The sequence below is a fragment of the Mytilus edulis genome, chromosome 13, assembly GCF_963676685.1.
Source record: "Mytilus edulis chromosome 13, xbMytEdul2.2, whole genome shotgun sequence".
NCBI classification, from domain to species: Eukaryota; Metazoa; Mollusca; class Bivalvia; order Mytilida; family Mytilidae; genus Mytilus; species Mytilus edulis.
The window spans coordinates 32,828,254-32,837,203 of NC_092356.1; positions in this window are offsets into that span (position 1 = coordinate 32,828,254).

Below are 8,950 nucleotides of genomic sequence, written 5' to 3' on the forward strand. Positions count from 1 at the left end.
TTTGTGATTTTCTTTTGAGTCTAGCACCAGAAAGGTGCTGCCGCTGCAGACATGAACTATACATAACACTTGTTTCTTTTGCGTCTGCATCACTTTTGTAGTCTAGACTGAAACTCATAATTCACTTGCCCTAAAAGTATATAAAGCAACAGAAAAAAATAACTCTAAATCCTATTGATATTAAAATGTATTTAAAACCATTCAAGAGAGAATCAACGATATAGCCGTCCAGAAGCAAGAGACTGACACTAATCAAACTAAACAAATTAAACTTTTTTAATATACTATATAAACCTGGTAGAAAACCCTCGTATGTTGATCAATGCAAATCCAAAAGTCATAGATCGACATTATGTAGATTAAGGTTAAGTGCTCATACTTTATCTATTGAAAGAGGGCGATATATAAAAATACCAAAGCAGAGTAGGGTATGTCTTTGCTGCAACAATGGAGACATTGAAGATGAACTACACTTTCTTTTAAAATGTTCATCCTATAACTATATGAGAGATAACCTCATCAAAAAATTAAATAATAATCTATTGAACAACAATTTACCTTCTTTATAATATACTTGACTTCTGTAATAATGTATATATGCTTCTCTTTTATTTTATATATTTCTCGCATAGTTATCCGCTGTCACTTCTTCATTGTATATGTTCCGGACCATATGAGTATTTGGAACATACGCGTATGGTCAGACCATATGAGTATTATACTCGTTTGGTTATTAACGGGCCGGACCATATGAGTATTTCGACCATAGGTATTTTTTTTTTCAAATATGCGATAAAAACGTTCAATAATACAATAAACTGACCCGTCATTTTTTTAAGATACAGACTGTATCTTAAAAAAAATGACGGGTACGTATAAAAAATGTATTAATTTTACAATTCACAGGCTACAAAAACATTAAATATAGATGTTGATCTTAGTATTCATCGCTAATTGTATTCTTGCGTGTATGCTTAAAATGACATTTACTTCCACACGGTACCATAGCTTTCTTGCATTTGCACGTCTTGTTTGTTCACGAACATTTTCCGATACACCTTTTACTGTTTTACTTGCGAGTGACAATCTAACATATTTATAATATTGTTTTCCGATTTACTCACTCATTACATATATAATCGTGCACCGGAATGTGCCGGTGGTGTACTACATATTGATGCAGCGTGTAATACATATTATACGTATTGTTTTCTTTTTCGTAGGTTTTGACAACACTGTAATTTGAGAAAATTGGCAAAGGGGCGACTATAAGTGATAATCGGAAGTCGTCATTGCGCATGTGAAACGAAAGTAAAACAAGGTTGCTATGCAATTGTTTATCTTACGATTAGTCGTAAGCTCTTACTTAAGATAAAAACTTAAGAATACTCTTAAGATAAAAAATAATCTTACGACCGCCTTCGTGAAAATGACTTAAGATTTCTCTTACGATACTCGTAAGATTAAATCTTAAGATTTATCTTAAGATTTTTTGTGAAAAGGGCTACTGGGCTTTAGATTGCCGTTGAATACAATATCACATACAATTGCAAATTTTACATCTTTTGCAGATTTTTTTTCTAGCAAAAGGACAGAAATTTGTTGCAAATGTCCAGACGAAAGGGACATTCAAGTTGTATTTAACCTTCACATTCTGACCAGACATGACCATGTTTTAATAATCTGTTCACCCTTTAGGTTTTGATTTAAATTGGCGGGTGTTTTTTTTAACATAAAGCCGTAAAATTGACCGTATTTGTACATCAATTATAATGATTTCAAGCCTCATTTGGTTAAACATGTATTTTTTCATATACATGTATTGTTTAATTTGTAAGATTTTCAAAACAATGATTCCTTGCCATGATATTATTGTAATAATGGTAATTTATTGTAAAATATTTGAATATAAAAATTTCAATATTTCGAATTAAGCTTAAGATTTCTCAAATAATTATAATAAATTATAAACGCCACCATTTTAAAGGTACAAGTATATATTTTTTTAAATAATATAAACACAAAAGCAATACCGTAACAGTATCATATATTACCGTGTCGTCTTTGAAGTAAAATACTTACCATTTCAGTGCAAATAAATGATGGTTTGACAGCTTAAACACTTTGTACCATTTCCTCAAGTAAATATGACTTGTTCTTTTCTAATGTCCACTTAAACTATCTAATTGAATAATTGAATTCACACTAAATTGTCCTTAAAACACAATATTAGGTCATCTACAACTGCGTGTAAAATTTGAATTAAATTACCATAAGAAACGGTTTATTTTTGTACTGCCTACATCTTTTTATCTGCCGCTAAAATACAGGTGAAATATGTTTGCGGTTAAGGAATAGTGGGCATCAGGGCGCATTGCATTTGCGCCAATATTTACAAAATACAATCTTTCATTTGCGCCACAAGGTTAATATATTTCATTTGCGCCACATAAAAAAACAATGATTGTAAGGTGTATATAACTGTCTGACAGGTATCATCTATCCTTGACCTTATTTTCATGGTTAAGTTTGTTTCTTAGATACTATAAGCAATAGGTCAACTATAATTAATGCATATATTGATTGTAAGGTGTACATGTCTGTCTGGTATGGTTCATCTGACCTTGCCCTTATTGTCATGGTTCATTGGTCAATGTTTAGTTTTCCTGGTTAAGTCTGTTTCTTAGGCACTATAAACAATAGGTCAACTATATTTAGTGTATTGAATGATTGTAAGGGGTACATGTATTTCCCGTTTTGGTTTATCTGACCTTGACCTCATTTTCTTGGATCATGTAAACCTTGACCTCATTTTCTTGGATCATGTTAAGTTTATGTGATACTTGTGGTAAAACTCTATACTTACATGTAGGACTATCAGCATAATGGTTATGGTCAGTAAAGAACGCGAGACATTTCAGCGTGTGCCCTCTTGTTAATTTTGTATCCAAAAACCAGTTTCCATAATATCTATACATTTTTAGTTACTATGACTTGAACTTGGATATGTAACCTTAAATCTTGTATTTTACCATATAATGATCCAATTATGATTGCAATCCCATTATTGTATTTTTTTTTAGCATGAAAACCACTTTTTGCTTAGATTAAGTCTTTTTTTTTGTAAGTTACTATGCGGTATGGGGTTTGCTCATCCTTGAAGGTCGTATGGTGACTTATAGTTGCTAATTTATATACTCGTTTTTCCTGTGTGTGTTTGTGTTAAAACTGATAGTCGAATATATTCTATGTTTTTTCCGTCCTATATATGCATGGTATATTTGCCACTTTAATTATACCAACAACCAAAAAACCATGTAAGCAGCCATCCAAATAATCAATCAATAACTTTAGATCTGGAAATGACGCGAGTTTTCCACATGATAATCTTGTTTAACTAATTGTAGTTCAATTAGTCGAAGTGAAATCATGTACAATTTAATAAAATGATAGCATATTTTAACGTTGTAATTAAACCGTGATACTGGTTTCAATTGCGATTATAACACGAATCTCATGTTATGCAGTTTGCTATACACGTGTAATAACACAATATGATTTGTGAGGAATTCGACATTGCAGTCTCTGTGATAATTATTTTATTCTCCTTATCAATCAAATAGTTAGTATAAGAATCTTCGTAGGACATCAAACCGTGAGTTATCAGGGTTTTTCCATGTGAAGTCGGAGTTCGTCAAGGGGAAAATTTATCTCCTTTCTTATTTTCTGTATTTCTTTCGGACCTTGAGACTTTTTTCCGTGAAAATGGTATATCAGGACTCCAAACCGTATCACAAAAATCTTTAGAACACCTGAATATGTTTTTGTTGTTATTTATTCTATTGTATGCTGATGATACAATAATATTAGCTGAATCAGCAACAGCACTGCAAAAGTGTTTAGATGTATTTGAACAATATTGTAATATTTGGAAACTTTCAGTAAATGTTGAAAAAACTAAAGTGATGGTATTCTCTAAAAGAAAGTACGTTATGATGGATAATTTTAAACTATATGGTTCAATTATTGAAAGAGTGGAGTCGTACCCCTATCTTAGTTTGCTTTTAAACTAAAATGGGAAATTTGTAATAACGAAAAAGAAGTAAGCAGAACAAGGACAGAAAGCACTTTATGCTCTATATAGAAAGATTAGGAATATATCTATTCCAGTAGATCTACAGCTTGAGCTATTTGATTCTTTAATTGATCCTATACTTTTATACGGGAGCGAAATTTGGGGATATGAAAAATTAGACATATTGGAAACGGTGCACTTGAAATTTTTTAAGAAGGTGCTCTCTGTCCGAAGATCAACGCCAAACTTCATGGTGTACGGCGAAACAGGTAGATATCCACTAGACATACATGTAAAACTATGTATACTTAATTTTTGGGTAAAACTACTTTCGAATGATTCTAAACTGTCTAGTATTATGTATAAGTTACTGTATGAAATGAATTGTTCAGGAAATATGCAATCAAAATGGTTATTAAATGTGAAATCTTTACTGAATGATATAGTATAAAATATTACGTTAAACAAATCTAACAAGACCAATTTGTACAAAATGGCACAGTATCGCTGGAAGTGCCTTGAGAGGGGAACTTTGCTTATCATTTAAAAGGGATTTCTGTCTTGAAGGCTACTTGATGAATCTAAATAAACAACGCAGAGTACACTTGAGTAAACTGCATTGTTCAAATTTTATAATCCAATTAATCATATGATATATATATGTGACGATATGTGTATTTGTTTGGATCGTTTAAATCATGTGTCAAACAACCATATGTGACGGTGTGTTTGATGGCTTATATCAAATAATTGACCTGTATATATGTTTTTTTTCAATTTTTGTTTTGTTATTATACCACTTTTGTCAAGCTGTATATAATGTATATCTGCCTCTTGTAACAGTGTAAACTGTCAGAGTGTACAATCAAATCTTGTTACAAATCTTAATGTAGTGGCAGCAGACTGTAGATTCAATAATTTTTTTTTCTCACGGAACTATTTTTTATGCTAGCTACTAAAAATACGGTGTAAATGTAATACATTTATTATGAATATTACACTAAATAAAATGAAAATGTATTTTCTGTACTAAATATATAAAACATGTTTAATTGTTTGGCCTTGGGAAATCACTCAAATATCTGAAAAATAATTTTGCTCCAGCACTTTGTCAGCAAGCGATTCTTTCGTGGAAAGTACACCAGCTGACAATCCATTCTTTCGTGGAAAGTACACCAGCTGACAAGCCACTATGCTCAACTTGAACAACACAACTGACGAAAGAATGACAAAGCGAAGCTTCATCTGACGGCCCCTGCGTAGCAGTGGACCTGCCCCCGCATGACGGTGGGCTACAATGTTTTCAAGTGTTGAGTTGAGGTTGGAGATGTTAAATGAAAAATGCTTGGAAAATGAATGAAAATTATGAATGATAAGTGAAATATTTCAAAAGGTTCACTTGTTGAGTTCTTTCCCTTTTCATTGACATATTGAAGGTAAATCATGAGGTGGGGGAGAATGGAGGTTGTTTTGAGAATAAGTTTTAAAAGCTGTTGTCACAATGAGCAATTACTAAGACTGTGATTCAACTTGTGTTTCACGTAACATATTAATTATAAAACTGGAAGCACGCAACTTTTTCTAACAAATATGTTTTGTGACCTCTTAACCGATATTTAATGTCGAATAACGAATTATGCAGAAACGGGTTAAGAAAAGTCAACAACACCATTTAACAGCTGGGAATAATCAACTCGTCTATAGCTATAAACCATGATTAATTTATGCAATTCTATAATCTACCACTATTACGTCATTAGGTCTTGGAGAGTTGTCTCAATTGCAATCACATTTATATATTTTTTTAGCCAGAGTGCCCTAAGAGAACCACCGATTTACGGTAGAAAACTGACAATCGGTACGAAAGATGAATTTTTGTTTACAAAATATATTTCTTTTTTAAATTATTGTTCATTATAATTATGTGCAGTTTCTTTTAAGGCAAAACAAATAGTTTGTTTCCTGTTGCATGCTCCTAAAAAATAAAATTGGAAGGTCAAGGTATTATTCCATTAACCTTTTAAATTAGTCTTATCATGAAATTCGTTGAACAGTTGTTTAAAGGTCTTTGAGAGTGTGAAACTGTCATAAAACGCTTGCATATCATGTTATCAGTAAAGAAAATTATATATATTGATCATGGTAATTCAGTTAAGTTTCATTTAAGACCAACCAAAGAAAATAGGAGAGTTTTGCATGCTCCCAAAAAAATCATGAAGATCTTTGAACAGTTGTTCAAATAATTTTGAGTGTAGAACTTTTATGAAACGTTTCTATATCAGGTTTATGGGTGTCACATGTGGAGCAGGATCTGTTTACCGTTAATAATTTCCGGAGCACCTGCTATCACCCCCAGTTTTTGTTAGGGTTCGTGTTGCTTAGTCTTTAGTTTTCTATGTTTTTTTCTATGTGTTTTGTGTACTATTGTTTGTCTATTGGTCTTTTTTTCTTTTTTTAGCCATGGCGTTGTCTGTTTATTTTCGACATATGAGTTTGAATATCCCTCTATTATCTTTCGTCTCTCTCTCTTATGGTTCCATTTCATCAACTGAACTGTGAGCACACCCGTTATCTTTGGCATGACATAGAGCTTGTCATATCTGCACACTACCGTAACAGTTCGCATGTATATCATAAACGCCTCAAGAATCCCTGATATTGCATGGGAAAAAATTCACAAAACAGGAGAAGGTATACTATGAAAAAATGTACGAAAAATAGATTTAGATAATTTAAAAGTCTGGAAGAGGTCAATGTCAATCTAGAATTTTTCAGAAAATTGGATTATACCAAAACATCCACAATCATATTCATCCATCGTGTGAGTCGAATTAAATTTACGCTTTCCTAAGAAAAAGTGTCAATTCAATTACGATTAACAGAAAGAAGATTTCCGATTATGTTATTATGATGATTGTAAGAAAATTTCTATAATGAATAATTCTTTACTAAACCGAACCCTAGGCATTAAAAGATTATAAATATCAATGAGAGAAGATGTGTGGTATACGCCAATAAAAGAAATTGAGACAAAAACCATTAATCAAACTTTCTTCATTTTTAATAAGTTACTATATACACTACGGAATAATTCCAAGATGTAAGATTAACCTAGATGTGTTACTAGTAAAGTTTTTTTGTTATGCAGAGATTGCCGGAAAACAGCCGTGTCTTAACTTGATTTAATATATGTAAAACCTTAATTATCGAGACTTAGGAATAGCAAAATCTCGCTTCATTTATTTTTTATTTGATCAATTTTGTGATGAACAAATATAAATTAAGCCTGCCGGTGAAATGCAGTTCCGCGAGGTTATCACCTTCTTGGTAGCCAATAATTCTCAGTACTAATATGTAAATACGGATATTTTTGTATTGAAATTTGTTGTTTCAAACTTTTTGAAATCCTTTTAAATTCCGGAATGTATTTATTTCTCTTATGCAAAGCCCGCATTTTTGTCCGGTTTGGTCGGCTTCGCATTTGGTCTTTCTGGTTTTATCATCACTCCAACGTTTGGTTTAGGTTTTGGATTTTCAAAGGTTTAAGCCTCAAACAACCTGGAAAGTAACATAAATTTGTCATTTCAGAATTTGATTAAAACAAAATTGAGAATGGAAATGGGGAATATGTCAAAGAGACAACAACCCGACCAAAGAGCAGACAACAACCGAAGGCCACCAATGGGTCTTCAACGCAGCGAGAAAATCCCGCACCCGGAGGTGGTCCTCAGCTGGCCCCTTAATAAAATTGTGTACTTGTTCAGTGAAAATGGACGTCACACTAAAATTGAAATAACATACAAGACTAAAAAAAGGCCAGAGGCTCCTAACTTGGAACAGGCGCAAAAATGCGGCGGGGTTAAACATGTTTTGTGAGATCTCAACCCACCCCCTATACCTCTAGCCAATGTAGAATAAAGAAACACATAGCAATACGCACAGTAAAACTCAGTTTAAAAGAAGTCCGAGTCCGATGTCAGAAAAGGTAACAAAAGAAACTAAGCAAAATGACAGGACTACTAGCAGTTACTGAAAAGCCAGCTCCAGACTTCAATTAAACTGATTGAAAGATTATGTCTTCATCATATGCATACTGGGTAGTATTTCAAAAGTTTACACAAAAACGTCATGATTGGTTAAATACGTTTTTAACAATGGAAATTCGACCAATGACGTGACGTTATGCTTATTGTAGGGTACGAGCAATACAATTATAGTCCTTTAGATTCTGAAACGGCCATACATATCTATTGCAATAAATTTAGTACCTTTAATGTTATAAGAATTTGAGAAAGTTTCGATTAATTTTGAATTGTGGATTAAAATTGGTACCCCAGATAAAGCAATGACAAACTTATTGATCTACTTAGGGAAACCTCCACATTAATTCTGGTATTCTGACAACCACCAACACAGTATGGAAAGGTATAAACTACCCACACATTATAGACAGTCACTGACAACCCAGTAAATACATAGTATAGTTTTAGACTGACAACCATCAACACAGTATAGACAGTCACTGACAATAGAGTAAAGACATAGTATAGTTTTGGATTGACAACCATCAACACAGTATAGACAGTCACTGACAATCCAGTAAAGACATAGTATAGTTTTGGACTGACAACCATCAACACAGTATAGACAGTCACTGACAGTCCAGTAAAGACATAGTATAGTTTTGGACTGACAACTATCAACACAGTATAGACAGTCACTGACAATAGAGTAAAGACATAGTATAGTTTTGGACTGACAACCATCATCACAGTATAGACAGTCACTGACAATCCAGTAAAGACATAGTACAGTTTTGGACTGACAACTATCAACACAGTATAGACAGCCACTGACAATCCAGTAAAGACATAG